Genomic DNA, 18,812 nt, shown 5'->3' with positions numbered 1-18,812 from the left:
GTTTAATATCTAATTCACCAGGAATCTAAAAAAAATAAAAAATAAATACACACAGTTCTGACCTACGTCACTCATCGCGGCGTTCTTTTTTCAAACGGCGAAATGTTTAAAATTCGAGTCGTTTTTAATGGCATCGAAACGGCCGGGCGCGGCGGCCGGTCAGTTGGGTCTGATACTGATACCTATCAGTCGTTTTTTGTGGTCCGATAAAAGGGTGGTAGCGGGGAGCGATAGCGGGAGAAAGGGGTGAAAGCTCTGTATTTTGTACAAAAATAAAATATAATTGTGATAATGTTCAAATGAATTAGTATATTGTGTCTTATGATATGAATTAGTTGCACACAGATGAACATTTTATATACTTCCCGTTCCGAGTAGCACTTGATTTATAAAAAAAAAACTTTAACCATATTAATATTGTCTTCGGTTACCGCGATAGTTTAGTTATGAAATAAAACTATAGAAAATTGAATGGAGAAGATGGCTTTTCTTTACCACCGGCTTGGGATCCAGTAGTACATCTGATAATAGAACAAGCACGACGAAGATTGTGAGGCATTTGTGTTGTATGGTGTTGGACATTCGCAGTTTGTTTTTTTGTCAATTTTGTGTAGATTAATTGTTTTTTGACATAGTAATGGTAATTTTTTTGAATATTGTTTAACTAGATTTATTTTTATTGTGTGAACCTGCCTTAGAAATCTATATTATTTATGGTCATGGTTCGTTACCTAATATTTCTTGTATGGCAAAAGCTACCCGCTTTTGCACATTGTAATTTTTCCTCAGTCACCCGTTGACCACGAACGCTGTAAAGTGTTCGAAACGTAGGCATGAATTTTAAATTCATTATACGCGATTTAATCCGTTTCCATAGTTTTATTAACCATATTGTTAATTAATAAGGGCCCACAAAGTAAATGGTAAAAATATTACAGGACATACAAAAACTACAACAATAGAAAACATAATAAAGAAAAATAAAATCACTTTTATAAATATTCTATGTCTATGTCTATTTATTTCCTCATAGATTCTTTCGTTACGCTTCTTCCATGCACTCGTGAGAGCTGCAGCTGCAAATGTATTCAATTATTAGTTCAACAAAACTTAGAAACAGTTTGGGGGCGCTGTTTACTTTCTCCATTCAATGAATGTAATTTTACGTGACGTAACGATATTAGCTTTAGGAAGAATCCATACTAATATTATAAATGGGAAAGTGTGTGTGTCTGTTTGTTTGTCCGTCTTTCACGGCAAAACGGAGCGACGAATTGACATGATTTTTTAAGTGGTGATAGTTGAAGGGATGGAGAGTGACATGGGCTACGTTTTGTCTCTTTCTAACGCGAGCGAAACCGCGGGCAAAAGCTAGTATTTCATATTTGGAATCAAATATCGCTTCCGCTCATCCCTCGGCCACGCTAAGTGGACATGCGTCACTGGACGTAGGTTGACGTGTCGACCAACCCCACGATTATCTTTACGATATTGTCTGCTCATACAGACTATGTACAATATTATATACATACAATCTATCTACAATATTATATACATTGATATGAAGACCGACCTTTAGCCTCCACCATGACTTAGATATAAAAAAAAAACCGGCCAAGAGCGTGTCGGGCCACGCTCAGTGTAGGGTTCCGTAGTTTTCCGTATTTTTCGCAAAAAGTACTGACCCTATCAAGTTCAAAACAATTTTCCTAGAAAGTCTTTATGAAGTTCTACTTTTGAGATTTTTTTCGTATTTTTTAAACATATGGTTCAAAAGTTAGAGGGGGGGGGGGACGCACTTTTTTTTCCTTTAGAAGCGATTATTTCCGAAAATATTCATATTATCAAAAACAATCTTAGTAAACCCTTATTCATTCTTAAATACCTATCCAAGAATATATCACATGTTGGGGTTGAAATGAAAAAAAATATCAGTCCCCACTTTACATGTAGACCCCCCCTACATGTACTGCAAGAAATCCTAAAAGGCAAATACAGCTTAGATCTAAAAAAGATAGTCGCAGATACATGTCTTCTACCGAGCCTTCTCTATGGATGCCAAACATGGACTATTACGGATAAAACAAAGAGAAAGATAAGAACCACCCAAAGAGCCATGGAAAGGAGGATGCTCAACATAAAACCGGCCAAGAGCGTGTCGGGCCACGCTCAGTGTAGGGTTCCGTAGTTTTTCGTATTTTTCTCAAAAACTGCTGAACCTATCAAGTTCAAAACAATTTTCCTAGAAAGTCTTTATAAAGTTATACTTTTGTGATTTTTTTCATATTTTTTAAATATATGGTTCAAAAGTTAGAGGGGGGACGCACTTTTTTTTCTTTTAGGAGCGATTATTTCCGAAAATATTAATATTATCAAAAAACGATCTTAATAAACCCTTATTCATTTTTAAATACCTATCCATCAATATATCACACGTTGGGGTTGGAAGGAAAAAAAATATCAGCCCCCACTTTACATGTAGGGGGGGTACCCTAATAAAACATTTTTTTCCATTTTTTATTTTTGCACTTTCTTGGTGTGATTGATATACATATTGGTACCAAATTTCAGCTTTCTAGTGCTTACGGTTACTGAGATTATCCGCGGACGGACGGACGGACGGACGGACGGACGGACAGACGGACAGACGGACAGACGGACAGACAGACATGGCGAAACTATAAGGGTTCCTAGTTGACTACGGAACCCTAAAAAAGATCCAAAAAATAAAGAGTTTATTTTTTTATTTATTTAAACTTTATCGCACAAATTTACAAAAAAAGAGTACAAATGGCGGACTTAAGAGTTCATCCATAAGAGAAAAAACAAAGCTACAAGATGCACTAACTCAAGCCCTTCAATTAAAATGGCGTTGGGCAGGACATATTGCAAGGTACGGAGACAATAGATGGACAATATTGGCAACGAAATGGAGAGGCCCTGTTGGCAAAAGGAAATCGGGAAAGCCATATAAACGATGGATAGACGATATACAGGAAACGGCAGGAAATGACTGGCTAAACAAAGCCCAAGATAGGGAAAAATGGAAAGAGTTGGAGGAGGCCTACACTCTAAGAGGGGTCCAAATCAAATAAATTAGTATTAATGCTACACTAATATAAACGTAATAATTAACACTAACAACTAGTTACAGGAAACTACTAACCAATACATAAACACTTTAAATGTAAGATTTGGAATAAAAGGCTTTTTTATTTTATTTTTATTTTATTTTACATGTAAAGTGGGGGCTGATATTTTTTTTCATAACCCTAATAAAAACATTTTTTCCATTTTTTATTTTTGCATTTTGTTGGCGTGATTGATATACATATTGGTACCAAATTTCAGCTTTCTAGTGCTAACGGTTACTGAGATTATCCGCGGACGGACGGACAGACAGACATGGCGAAACTATAAGGGTTCCTAGTTGACTACGGAACCCTAAAAATTGAGGTCACCGAGTGGGACCCACGGAACACCATAGAGGGTGCAGGCCGAGGTTCAGGCAGACCGAAAAACTGTATCTGATCCTATTATATACACTATTGAGTTCCACCATGTTGGATACATACAAAACACGCGTGCCATATACTTAATTGCCGATGGGCACTATTTAGAAAATGGATCAGTTGCAATTGTCCCCTAGTCGAAATTGTCCCGCTGTACGACATCTAATGTCAATATTGTCAATACACAATGTGGCTATTATTCATGAGTAAAGGCTATTTATAAAAGAAATGGAATAAGTAAATGTAAAGTTGTGGTAGGTTTTGATGTAACAATAGGATCTTTATATTTTATGTATCGTGGTGTATACTTCGGGGAACGGGTCACTATCAAATTTACCTTATCGCTAAAAGACTATATAGCTGACACGTCTGGATTGTGTTATGTCTTTGTGGCTACGTAGACATTAATGCTAAATGTGTCTTTAGCAAAACGTCTGGATCTTAAAACGTAACAATTTAAAATGATCTAACTGCAAAACATCTTCATCTTCGAATGTCTGTATTACAAAACAGACATGAACGCTAAACAGTCAAGGAGCAAAAAATCTGGATTGTTTAATGTTTTTATTGCTAAATAGAATAAACGCCAAACGACCCGTTAGCAAAACGTCTGGTTTTAAAATGCTTAAGTGTCTTGAGAATTCAAACCTTCTCGCACTGTTAATAAGAACTGTTCTGTTACATATTTATAAACCATGGCGATGACACATTATATTTCCGGACGTTTTGCTACTGAATAGTTCTGTGTTGACGTCAATTAACTAACTACACTTTTGGCTTTTTAGATATGCTAATCATACGGACTATGTATATTTCCAGACGTTTGGCTACTCATTCATTCTAAGTCTTAGCCATCCAGTTAAATTTACTTTTTGCTGATTGAGTATTCTACTTTCATGTCATCCCAGCTGAATTGACTTTATGCTGACTGTATATTTAAATTTTCTGACATCTAGCCGAAATAGTCGTTTAGCGATAAGGTAAATTTGATAGTGACCCACCTTACTTACTATATAAACGAGATTACAACATTCAGATTACCATTTAAAATTAATATAATCAGGGCCCGTAACTTTTATGTCGATGGCATCAATTTGACGTCACGCTGCATATAGCATGATTCAAATAGTTTTATTGTAATAATTAATCATTATTCATTAATCAATTAAAATATATATAATAGACTTCAAAAGTAAGCTATTCATATGTGTAATAATTAACCTACTTGATACGTGAAAAGGAAAGGAAACAATTTGTTTTGTTTTTATAATTAATTGATATATAGTAACAAAACTGTTTAATAAAATGTATGTATAATAAATAAACATATAATTTAATTTACTTTTCACTTATCAAGGTATAGGTTTAGGTATTAGGTATTAATTATTTCACGTATGAATAGATTAGTTATAAAGTCATTATTAAAATGATTGATGAATAATGATTAATTATTAAATAAAACTCTTGAATCATCCCATATGCAGCGTGAAGTCTTTATGTCATCGGCATGAAAGTTACGGATACAGAATATAAATATGATTTTCATACAAAGACATAGATCACTAAACATTGATATCATATTTCTAAAGTTTGCTTTTGTATTCGTTACAAATTCTCCAATTCAAGTTATTTACAGTACTACTTTACAGAAAATGTTTACAATATCTAATCTTGTGATTTAGAACGGTAAAGTTCAATAAAAGGGACAAATAATGTAAACATTCCAATTCACCTTTGAATCGTAATCTTATCTCACAATCTTATATAAATATTTATTCGTATTAAACATCAGGGGGGTTACCATGAACAAAAGACGTTCAGTTTAGGTTTAGAGAGAGGGACGGAGCTATGTAACTGCTATAGCTGTGTCCCTTTCTCTCAACCTAAACTGAACGTAACGTCTTTAGTACGTCATGGTAACCCCCCAGTATTTAAATATGTATGGATTCTCAATAATAGATAATCTTCTAAAAATATATTTAAAATAGTATTCCCGATGAACTACAGTATGGGGTTCTTCAAGAAAGGAGTGTACAAGTTTCTAATGGGTCGGCAACGCGCATGTGACACCCCCCTTGAGTTGCAGGCGTCCATAGGTTAAGGTGACCGCTTTCCATCAGTCGGGCCATATACCTGTTTGCCACCGACGTGGTATAAAAAAAAAGAAGAAACTGACTGACTACTGACTGACTGACTGACATATCAACGCACAGCCGAAACCGCTGATCCTAGAGATCCCAAATTTGGTACGTAGGTTCCTTATAAGGTGTAGACGAGCACTAAGAATGGATTTTTCAAAATTCACCTCCTGAGGAGGTGAAATGAGGGTCCAACTTTTGTATGGGAAAACAAGATTACGTACACGAGCGAAGCCGCGGGAATTTTTTTTATATTTTTGTGGAAACATATTACACATATATTTTTATTGTAGGGGGTAGGGCATAGCGAATGATCCGCTTTGTGTGGTAGGGCACAGCACAGCGGATATTATCATCTCGCTCGAAAAATATACCAATTTCAGTATTCAAAATTGTCCAAACTTTACAAATAAGATCGACTAATTCAGGGCTATACGCGGGTTTACCTGAACCAAAAATTAAATATAACAAGATCATACCATCCCATACATTAAAATGCGACCGCCTAAGACCGCGCTTACACTCCACCACACATAGATGGCGCCACAAAAAAATGTCTTGTAGCTTTCGATTATACTTGTAGATGGCGTTAAGTGTCACTTTTGACATAGATTTACGGCTCGGAATTGACACTTAATGCCAATCTACAAATAATCAGTGGCAACAAGGCATTTTTTTGTGGCGCCATCTATATGTGGTGGAGTGTAAGCGCGTTCGTAGGCGGTCGCATTTTAATGTATGGGATGGTATGATCTTGTTATATTTAATTTATGCCTGAACGCACATCAGAGAAAAATTCATATATAATTTAGTGAGTTAGTTAAGTTAGTTTTCATAAATCCCGTCTGATAAAAAATTTATTTAAATAAATCTATTAGATAACGGAAAGTGTAGTATTTCACCGACTAAAATTATCAATTTTACATTATTTTGACGTGTTTCTTGAAAGCACCCTTAATGCCGAGTGGGACTTTTAATAACTAGCTCAAATGGCTGTTTCTTACGAGTCCAATGTTATTTTGAACTACCTAGCTGATCAGTGATAAATAGCCATACTTTAAAGCCAAGTCGGGAGTTCGATCCCCGGGGCAAGCAATGAATTTCTTAGCCTTACTCCTCCCTGGCTTAGAAGTTTCGTACCTACATTATTGACCATTATTGATAAGGACCAACCGTGTTGAGGATTTATGGTCCTGCCTGCTAAGCCGCGGTCCTGGGTTCGAATCCCTATAAGTGCGTTTTCACATTATCCGATCCGATATCGGATGTCGGACCGATATCTCATACATTACAGGCGCCATCTTGGATTTTTTCTATTGAAATCCTTCCGACATCCGATGTCGGATCGGATAATCAGAAAACGCACTAAGGGTATTTATTTGTGTGACGAGGACAGATTTGTTCCTGAGTCGTTGATGCTTTCTATGTACTTATATAAGTATACTAGCTTTTGCCCGCGGCTTCGCTCGCGTTAGAAAGAGACAAAAAGTAGCCTATGTCACTCTCCATCCCTTCAACTATCTCCACTTAAAAAATCACTGGAATTCGTCGCTCCGTTTTGCCGTGAAGGACGGACAAACAAACAAACACACACACTTTCCCATTTATAATATTAGTATGGATATGGATGTGTACGTATTACGTAAGTATATTATGTATCGTTGTTTAACTACACAAGCCTTCTTGATCTTACCGTGGACACAGTATAATAAAGAGTACTATCGTACAGTATGGCCACTCCCGCTCCCCGCTGAAAGTGCCGCCCACCCCCTCTCGGTTACCTCACAGTTACCGCCTGTCAAAAACGCGAACAACCGACCTGTTATATGTCACTCATACAAGCATAGTACGCGTTCACCTACACGAGCTTAGACTGTGTGCTAGGAACGCGCCTCTTTCATATATTTGATTGCCAGTGTCCGAGGTGTGCCGTGGAACTCAATCTGTGTAAAAATGCCCTATAATATTTTGTTTGATATTTAAAATCAATCAATTGAAAACAAATCCACTTAGGGCCACATGCACCAACAAAAATGGAGGGTTAACTCGAGGGTTAACCCACCATTTTATATGGAATTTGACAGATGACAGCCCACTAACCTTGAGTTAAGGCTGCTTTCAAAAAAAACGTCAAAAGAATGTAAAATTGATAGTTTTAGTCGGTGAAATACTACACTTTCCGTTATCCAATAGATTTATTTAATTCAAGTTCCAGTTAGAGCATCTTATTATCTTGATTTTTATAAGACTGGATTTTTGAAAACTAACTCACTAAATTAATTATGAATTTTTCTCTAATGCACGTTTAGAAAAACGCACGTATAGAGCTGAATCAGTCGATCTTATTTGTAAAATTTGGACAATTTTGAATATTAAAACTGGTAAATTTATAATTCGTATATCCTGTACCACAATCATTTCAGACTAGATTTTTATTTTAAGTTTTTGAAAAAGAGTAAACTAGCCTAAGGCGAATTCAATTTTTTTCAGAAATCACCTAAAATTAAGTGACAATTTCTTTGAAAATCTACATCACATCGAAGTAAGTTTTGTACTAAATTAATTTGCAACGTTTACTGAAATTGCTGTTATGCCTTAGTGATTATAAATTGCTATTAGTGATTTTTGCCAATTTTTTGAAAACGAGCCTTCACCGGTACAATTATTACCACTTTTGGTCATTTTCTCATATTTTGTTAGACCAAGTAGAAAAAGTCCTATAATGTGATATATATTTATAAACTACTCGCAAAGCCCTTTAATTTGATACTACACACGGTATGATCAAGCGCTCGGTTGCGATTTCACTATTTTTAACACGAAAGCCCTCTTAATTGGTCGGTGTAAATGGCCCTTATTGTTCTAGTCTAATTATACAGAGTGGGGCCTGTAACAAAAGCGAAGAATTGAACTGTTGGCTATTCTCCTTATATTGATCAACATTTGTTCAGTGATTTTTAAAAATTATGAAGTCTTTAAATTTTTAATTTTTCATACAAAATAAATATTAGCTTCAATGTACGCCATTATTGTTGTCATTGACGTTGTCTGTCACACTTAACAGAATTCGCAATATACCTCTTAGAAAAAACTTTCAAGGGTGACAAAAATCAAAATACAAGTTATTTTTAAAAGTCGCCGAACAAATGTTGATCAGTATAAGGAGAATAGCCTAGAGTTCAATTCTTCGCCTTTGTTACAGGCCCCTCTCTGTATATTGAGTCCTCCAATAATATCTGCATTTGAAAATAAACTATCTACTATTTAATATAATACGAAATAGTACGAAAATATCTTGATCCCCAACGTTCATTCTATCACAGCCAATATACTAACAAAATACATGCAAAACGCCATCTACCGTAAGCTCTCTGAAATTACATTTCGTGTCTTTGAAACTAAAGGTCATAACCACCATTATAACAGGTATATATCACTCCCTTATTGAAGTAAACGCGTTTGAGTAACCTCAATAGCTTAGCGGGTGTTGGCCTCCCGTTGCCGGAATAATATAGTCATTATTTTTAAAGTGCATTTTATTCATATTTAGGGATTAATTTGATTTCATAGTATACAAGTATAAAATAAAAGTTATCGTATCCGTTTATAAACAAGAAATATTACTTTTTTATATGGTATATTCATAGTATTGATAATGATAGTAAATAAATAAAAATAAAAATATGCAACTTCGAATAAAATAGCCAAGTGTGATCAACAAAGTATTGAACAAGTTTTCACTTTTTTTAGGGTTTTTTTTGGTGTTTAGATTCATTTTTTAATAAGTGTTTAAAACATTTATAAGATATTATGTGATAAGTATAACAAAAAATAATTGTATAAAAACATCAAATAATCATGGTACCTACTAAAAACACCCAGAATCTGTTTACTTTGTGGTAAGGGGAGGGGCGGTTAAGGGCAATGACAGAATTTGTATTTAAATATAAATAGGACTAACTTTCTGAACTCTAAATTGAAATAAATATCATACACGAAAGAAAAAACGACAAGGCCCACTGGTGTCCGAGCCGGGAATCGAACCCGGGTCTTCAGCTTACGCGGCTAACGTCTTTACCACTAGACTTTTTCTGAACTCTGTTAGCGCGTTGTAAGATTGATACAAATTTCCATACTCGCCTACTAGCAGACGATAAGCGACATCTGTTAGAATATCGTGGCACGACTTACCCAGTGACAGAGAAGAGGACACAACTTTTAAGTACAAAATTACAAATATTGGGGGTCTTTCTGAAACTGTTTTATGTTACCAAAGAGAATAGCATGATGAATAGACAAAAGATTCGTGCGGCACACGTAGCAAAACTATTGTCTCACGGTCTTAATATGAGAGTAGGGTGGCCATGCTCAACTATAGAAACTTGCGAGGCCTTGGTAATTTTTTCTTTGTGTATGACATGTATTTCAGTTTATAATACTTACTACTCACAAAAGAGATTACTTGATCAGCGATTATAGAAGTAGGATATTATAGATATTTTTGTCTTTGTACCCACAACACAAGCCTTCTTGGGCTTACCGTGGTACAAGAGTAACGATCAAACAGTAAGAGTATCCTATAGTATTTATATATTAAATTTATTTATTTATCTCTTTAATCACTTTAACTCTTAGGCTAGGCTATTTTATAATATGATTATAAAAGTAAAATACAAAACCACTTACAAAACAATACAAAATAAATAAACACATTATAAAAAACCTAACCTAGGGTGCCGCCAGCAGCGGGGCGGTGCCCAAGCTGCCGGTTGTTAGGGCTGCAGAGAGAGGAACCGCCGGACTATCCGCGCCATTTCCAAGATCACCGCCTTCTGCATCTGGCCCTTGATCCAGCCACCTAGCGAGAGTCTCTTAAGATGTTGGTCGATACTCTTCGCTATATTATTAATTATTATTAGCTGTTCAGATCCCTAGGAAAGTCTGGGATAAGATAAACATTTAAAATATATTGTGGAGACAAAATTATCTAGATGCCAGTTGTAAAATTCCAAAAATATTTAAACAATTTGTGTTAATTATCATCCCCGACACTTGTATATATAACTTCGTTGACTTGTTATTGAAACAGCGCCAGCTGGCGGGAAGTAGGTCAAACCTCGTTCCTCATTCGTACGTAATTTGCGCCTAGCAAGTATTGTTCCGTGTGTGGTGACAGCACGTTTCTAATATTTAGGGAAAGTCTCCATCGCAGAAAACGACAATTTTGATGTGTACTTGCACCTAGCAAGAGTAGCAAGTATTGTTCCGTGTGGGGCGGGGTGACAATATTCGCAATATTTAAGGAAAGTCTTCGACGCGGAGGAAAACAACTTTGATATGTATTTCAATGTATGTCAGTAACACGTGTGATACGTTTATTTTATAAATGAAATTGTATTTGGAAACGTTTTCGCTTTGACATTTAAGAGAATGAATGAGTAACAAAGAACAAATTTCAAGGACATCATTTGAGGAGTTGGGAAGAGTAATTAGTATGTCATAATTGGGCGAATTTTTATTTTCTTTTCGGTTTTTACTTATTTTTTCAAATGTGGGGATTTTGTACTTTTTCTACTCAGAATCTGCTCTTTCGATTCCGCAAGAGAAAAAAATGACTTGCATTTTTATTTCCACTGAGTTACAATTTCCCATAGAACTTGTTAGATCGTAACTCAGAAGAAAGCAAGAAAATGAATGGAAATTTTGAGACATTTTTTGTCTCCTATTAGAATCGAAAGAGGTCATGATTCTGAGTATAAAAAGTGTGAAAATTTCCAAAAATAAAAAAATGTGAAATCGACAACAAAATAAAAATATGCCCAATTATGTATTTACTGATTTAATTCAATGATTTCGTTCGGAAGCTTTCGAAAGTATTTTTTAGTTATAGGTACATTTTTAACTAAATAACTATGTAAGTAGGTAAAATTTCCTTGGAATCCTGAGAGTTATTATAACCATAAAAAAATAAAAACCAGTATTTTCGGCTTGAGTAGTTTTGTGTGCTCTGCTTACCTCCTTATGGGGTACGGGCGTGATACATGTATGTAAAAAAGTACATACACATTTAGTTGACGATTAAACATCAACGAGTAAATATAAACCCAACCTTTCCTTATTATTCACATCATACGTGCCTCAAAGAAATCATAACTCCCCCCTCTGGGAATGTAGAGGTTAAAAGTTACGGAAGTTCATACAAAATGTTGCCGAAAGGGATCCCCGAGGAGCTGAACTTCCAGTGTGTTTTCCGGTCCGGTTTGTACGTTTCTTGATCTTGTAATATTACCAGAGGGCGGAATTGTTCGTAGCAAAAATCAAACGTCAATGAGTTGGAACGTTAAATATTATCGACTATCGATTAAACTGATATTTGATTGACTAAGCGTTGATACCTTTATTCATTTATGAAAAAAACTAAACCTCAAATCCAAAAGTAGACACAAATAGAAGCCTACTTATATGTCTAATTTTAACATTGAAATAAAGACCCGCCTGTGTGGCCTGTGTGGTGACGGGTTAAGAATTTCACCACCCCCTTTCTTCCCGTGGGTGTCGTAGAAGGCGACTATGGGATATGGTTTAAATTGTGGCGTAGGCGAGAGGCTGGCCAATGGACTAATGCCAAGAGTGGCACTGAAGCTTTAGTAGTTTCATGTGTTCTGCCTACCACTTTATGGGTATCAAAGAGGTTAATGTTGACATAATATGTAAGAGGTGGCTGAATTCATCGATAGCTGAAAATGTCGACAAAATTTAACGTTCCATCTCTACTGACATTTGGTTTTTGCCATGAGCAATTTACTCTCCATCCCGTCAACTATCTCTATTTATAAAGTCACGTCAATAATTCGCTCAGTTTTGTCGTGAAAGACGGACAAACAAACAGACACACACAATTTCCCATTAATAAAATTAGTAAATCCCGTTTATAAATCCCGTGTGGTGACGGGTTAAGAATTTCACCCCCTTTCTTCCCGTGGGTGTCGTAGAAAGCGACTGTGGGATATGGGTTAAATTGTGGCGTAAACGAGAGGCTGGCAACCTGTCACTGCAATGTCACAGTTTCGTTTTCTTTCAACCCCTTATTTGCCAAGAGTGGCACTGAAGCTTTAGTAGTTTCATGTGTTCTGCCTACCCCTTTATGGGATACAGGCGTGATTGTATGTATGTATGTATGTATGTATGTATAAAATAAGTATGGATTTGTTTAGTTGACTATCCCAGTTATTTATAAACTTACGTATACCCTACAACCCTCATGCTATCCTCGTCCTATTGTTAATATCGCGCCGGCTTTATTAAACTACGTGCAGGCGACAGGTTAACTGTCAAATTCCAGACACTTCCGGTCCGCCAAACCGGAAGTCAAGTTGCCTTATATTAACTTTACTTGTTTAATTTAACGCGTAGATAGTAGAAACCCCTAGATAAAATTTATGGTTAAATTGAATTTACAAACATTCATAAAAACATTGAGTTTTCTGAGAGAAATAACCTAACCACAAAATTAAAACTTTGAAAAAACCCCCGACCGCGACATATGTTGACCGATTTTCATGAAACATGGCTAAGAACACTCCCGACTAATTCAGCTTTCAGACAAAACAAAACTAAATCGGTTCATCCGTTCGGGAGCTACGATGCCACCGACAGACACACACACAGACAAACAGACAGACAAACAGACAGTCAGACAGACAGACAGACAGACACGTCAAACTTATAACACCCCGTCGTTTTTGCGTCGGGGGTACTGATGTGCCGATGGAAAGTTTCCAAAACTCTGAAATTTTCACATGGGAAAACTTCGGAAACTTTCCATAGTTTGTATGGACAATTGTATGGATGGAAACTCTCCATTTCATAAATTACAAATTCCCTTTACTTGTCGTGAAAGTTTTCGTGAATTTTTCAAGATATTTAAGATTTGAGAGGCTGGCAAGCTGTCACTGCAATGTCACAGTTTCGTTTTTCTTTCAACCCCTTATTTGCCAAGAGTGGCACAGAAGCTTTAATAGTTTCATGTGCTCTGCCTACCCCTTTATGGGATACAGGCGTGATTGTATGTATGTTGTATGTATGTATGTATTTAAGATTTTTTTGGAAAGTTACCGCAACTTGCACATCACTAGTCGAGGTTTAAAAAAAGCAGTAACCTTCCGTCTATTTTTTTTCTATGTCTATGGCAGCGAGAACTATTAACTTTACTTGTGTAATCTAAGGTACAGTCGAGTCCATAAATATGTGTACATTTTTTCACCTTATTGCTACGAGTTAAGGTGAAGAAATGTACACATATTTACGAACTCGACTGTATGTAATTTAATTTGGCAAGAAGATTTGTATTCATTCTCCGGTCGGATTTATTTGAAAGAGAAATGCTATATTTAACCAATTGGGTATTTTGCTTTGAACTTTGAACGAATACAGAAATATTAAACTCATAAATATTTGATGTTAAATTATAGAACATTAGGATACACGTGCGGAAAAAGGGAAGAACTCGTGTCGATTTAAAACATTCCCTTTGGTGGTGTTTTAATTTTGTCGTTACTCTTTTCGGATTTCTTCTTTTCCGTATTGTATCGAAATTTACTATTACATTACAGCCTGGCAAAAAAAAGTAGAAAACAATAGTGGCGCCACCGTCTACGTAAACTGTTTTGAATGTGGCAACTTTTCTCACAAGTGTTGCTATGATAAAAAAAAACGGCTAAGAGCGTGTCGGGCCACGCTCAGTGTAGGGTTCCGTAGTTTTTCGTATTTTTCTCAAAAACTAGGTACTGAACCTATCATGTTCAAAACAGCAAAAGGGAATGTACAAGTTTCTAATGGGGTGGCAACGCGCGTGTGACACTCTTTGAGTTGCAGGCGTACATAGGTTACGGTGACCGCTTTTCATCAGGCGGGCCGTACGCTTGTTTGCCACCGACGTAGTATATAAAAAAAATCCTAGAAAGTCTTTACAGAGTTCTACTTTTGTGATTTTTTCATATTTTTTAAACATATGGTTCAAAAGTTAGAGGGGGGGGACTCACTTTTTTTTCCTTTAGGAGCGATTATTTCCGAAAATATTAATATTATCAAAAAACAATATTAATAAACCCTTATTCATTTTTAAATACCTAGATCCAACAATATATCATACGTTGGGGTTGAAATGAATAAAAAAACAGTCTCCACTTTACATGTAGGGGGGCACCCTAACAAAATATTTTTTTTTTTCACATTTTATTTTACCAGTTTGTCGGCGTGATTGATATACATATTGGTACCAAATTTCAGCTTTCTAGTGCCAACGGTCACTGAGATTATCCGCGGACGGACGGACGGACAGACATGACGAAACTATAAGGGTTCCTAGTTGTCTACGGAACCCTAAAAATAAGTTCCATGTTACGCTTTTTTCCAAGCTGTAAATATGGTAGGTAATTTTTGCGCACTAGTTCGCATCTTCATTACAAATATCTCAACCAAAAATTTGTGCTCCCACACATTTTAATTTTACGCTCATTCTCATTTCAAAACTTTTCATTCCCTCCACACAAAAAATGCTCATATCATTAAGGCACTAATCCCACCAAAAACGATTAAGCGATGAGCTATCGACCGTAGAAACGAACAAAAGATAATCGCTCCCGTGCAAGGCTCCGAACCGGTTTATTTTTTACCGGTTAAAACCGGTTTATATCGATTTTACTCTAGTATGTTATTTATTTTATAGTGTCATTTTGTATTTATGTAGTTTATATAATTGTTAGCAATATTTTGGATTACTTTTGACCTTTATTGTACTCATGTAAGTTTGTCTATCTTACGTACTGGAACGATCCTCTCATCTTCTCCAAGGTTAGGTGGAAGAGATCCCTTATGGGGATAAGCTCGCCTTTGTATCTCTATTCCTACAAATTGTATATAAACTATAAACTGAAATAAATGTCATATACAAAGAAAAAATGACCAAGGCCTCCAAGTGTCCAAAGCTGGATTCGAACCAGCGTCCTCCGTTATCGCGACGGATGCCTCAAACCACTCGGCCATTCGGTCACGGTGACAAGGGTCGAAATTTTCATGTATATGACACAATTACCGAAGGCTAAGGCGCCCCCTGCCATCTCTGAGATAGAACCGAAACTAGTTCGATCTCCTAACTGAATCAACCCATGTGATTACGAGTTAGCGAAGAGAGATGGCGCTGCCATGCTAATTCTTATAACAAATTAAATTATCCTCATAGAAAATAATTTAATTTGTATTTTTTAGTAGACACACTACTATTTTAACTATAAACTGAAATAAATGTCATATACAAAGAAAAAATGACCAAGGCCTCCAAGTGTCCAAAGCTGGATTCGAACCAGCGTCCTCCGTTATCGCGACGGATGCCTCAAACCACTCGGCCATTCGGTCACGGTGACAAGGGTCGAAATTTTCATGTATATGACACAATTACCGAAGGCTAAATTAAATTATTTTCTATGAGGATAATTTAATTTGTTATAAGAATTATATATAAACTGTTGTACACAATAAAGTGATTACTACTACTACTACTACATTCTAAAGAACGCGAACCTTATGAGAACTTTATTTTAACCGAAATAAACCGGTTTATTCGACGAGCGGCAAGACGAACCGGCGCTGCGTAAATACCTACTTTCACGCAGCTACTTTTTTGTTTGGTTAGAACAGTATTACCTGTCATACTGCGAAATAAACCGGTTTATTTTGTTCTAAACCGGTTACTCGAACGAAACCTTTATGAAAGCGTTCCCCTAAAAACCGGTTTAAAAATAGCGGTTTTTCGAGCGAAAACGAAATTTAAAGCGTTTGTCGCAAGTACGTGATAACGGTTTGAAAATTTATCCGCGCGGATCCAGCTTCGTGCCCAGGGGGGGTCACGTGGTAAAGGCCCGGGGCCCCAGGGGGGGTCACGTGGTAAAGGCCCGGGGCCCCAGGGGGGGTCACGTGGTCTATTTGTATGGCCAACTTAGGCTCCAGGGGGCCATCCGCGCATGACCGGTATCCGAGCCTTGCTCCCGTGTAAATGAAAGAGACGCGATGATAGCGCGAGCGAGTTAGTTCATCGCCGAGCTGTCTATAAATCGCTCGCTCCCTCTTTCGCGGGAGCGACCATAGAGTATATTAAATTGTATGGTATAGAGTTAGCAGTCAAGATTTTCGAATGCAGCGCCATCTATTATTAAGTTACAACTTTTCATGTGACTTTCCATGCCTAAAAGTTCCTTATAGCACATAAAGCATGTTGACCTTTTAAACATGGAACTCCACATATTTAAAGCGGGATTTTTAAATAGATTTGATGTAATCACTCACCAATCACACAAGCAACTATTTCTACACGGACTTATGTGCCAAAATTTCAATTTAATCCATACTAATATTATTAACGGGAAAGTGTGTGTGTCTGTGTGTGTATTTTACGGCAACAAGTCGTTAGCCAGTTTGCGGGAGTAACATGTGACATCTAGCGAACAACTTGCACTACGGCATATAATTGTTTATCACGTCCTCTATCGTTAAGTTTCCGAAACATATCCTAAGTACATCAGATTTACTATTTCCTTTGTCTGAAATCGCTAGGCTTGTGCCGTTTCGTTCCTTGATCGGAGCGCTCCGATCTCGTTCAATCGCTCCCACGAACTAGTTCGCTCTTTTAGGTCTTTTGCTCATTTAGTTCAGCCAGACCAGCGATCACTGCGGTCGGAAAGATCAGAACGAATGGGGCCGAATATTGTCAAAATGATACGAATAGTCCACAGATAGTAAAATTCCAGGCCGAAAGGTTGTAAGTAACCTAAGTTTATTATGAAAACTTGACTTTTTTTGTTGCTCTGCTAAGTAGCTCTCGCTCTCGGTCGGCGCAGTCACACACTCGTTCTCGATCCAAACCGCTCGCGCTCGCCGATCCTATACTGAACTAAATGAGCAAGGACCGATTCTCAGAGCACGGAAAGATTCAGTTCATTTCGGTCATTGATGGGATTTTATTCCTAACAGTTCATAGTTCGTGAACGACACAAACCTAGAGAACGCCGTAGGAGCGACCATCTTCTTCATTTCTATCGCGGATAGCTCATCGCTTAGGTACTCACTTTTAGTGAGACGAGTCTCATAACCCGCATTGCCAATATCTACGTTTAGAAAACAAAAGAAAACTCAAACTGTAAAAAACGAAACGTCATAAGTCAACCAAGACACGTTTTAAAACTCAACCTTAAAGTTGTTGCCCCTTTGAGTTGATAATATAAGTTCTTGTTCTTGGTATATGAGATGTTTTCTGTCAAATGGACATGAAAAATGCGCGCTTTCTATACGCGATGGTCCGTGCGAGTATGTGAGTATGGTATGTGGGTAGTATTCTGAAGTTATTAAAGGGTACATACTCGTACTCGTGGAGACTATAATTAATATAAAGACGACCGGTCTGGCTCAGTCGGTAGTGACCCTGTCTGCTAAGCCGCGGTCCTGGGTTCGAATCCCGGTAAGGGCATTTAATTGTGTGATGAGGACAGATATTTGTTCCTGAGTATATAAATAATTATGTATTTATTTATTTAAGTATGTATATCGTCGCTTAGCACCCATAGTACAAGCTTTGCTTAGTTTGGGGCTAAGTTGATCTATGTAAGGTGTCCCCAATATTTATTTATTTATTTATTTAATATACTTAAGATCTGTCCTTACAATCTAAATATATGTAAAAGATGAAACTGACTGACTGACTGACTGACTGACATATCAACGCACAGTCAAAACCGCTGATCCCATAGATTGCAAATTTGGCACGTAGGTTCCTTAAAAGGTGTAAAGGAGCACTAAGAAAGGATTTTTCAAAATTCACCTCCTAAGGGGGTGAAATGGGGGTCCAAAGTTTGTATGGGAAAATAGATTACCACGCGGGCGAAGCCATGGGAAAGCTTGTGTTTGTATACATATCGATATAAATACATGAAATAAATTTATGTGGACTTTTTTTAATCCAAGGGTGACGTAGAGAATTTTATGGGTTTCAATATTGTCCATTAAAAAAACAGCCGGGATTACCGAAAATGTTAATCCCAGCCTCATGGCTTTTTATTTCTATTTTTTACACATTTTGGATAAAATATAACAAACAGCTGATCTGCAATCCTCG

At 36.8% G+C, this 18,812-nt stretch overlaps 1 protein-coding gene across 1 annotated transcript in view; it reads right to left on the bottom strand.

Moving 5' to 3' along the window:
- The window catches only part of LOC125238104, a 317,546-nt gene that overhangs the window by 105,762 nt on the left and 192,972 nt on the right, over window positions 1-18,812 (bottom strand). The gene's annotated exons all lie outside the window — the stretch shown is intronic.

The sequence above is a fragment of the Leguminivora glycinivorella genome, chromosome 22 (genome assembly GCF_023078275.1).
Source record: "Leguminivora glycinivorella isolate SPB_JAAS2020 chromosome 22, LegGlyc_1.1, whole genome shotgun sequence".
Classification (NCBI taxonomy): Eukaryota; Metazoa; Arthropoda; class Insecta; order Lepidoptera; family Tortricidae; genus Leguminivora; species Leguminivora glycinivorella.
This window is presented reverse-complemented; position numbering and strand designations above follow the sequence as displayed.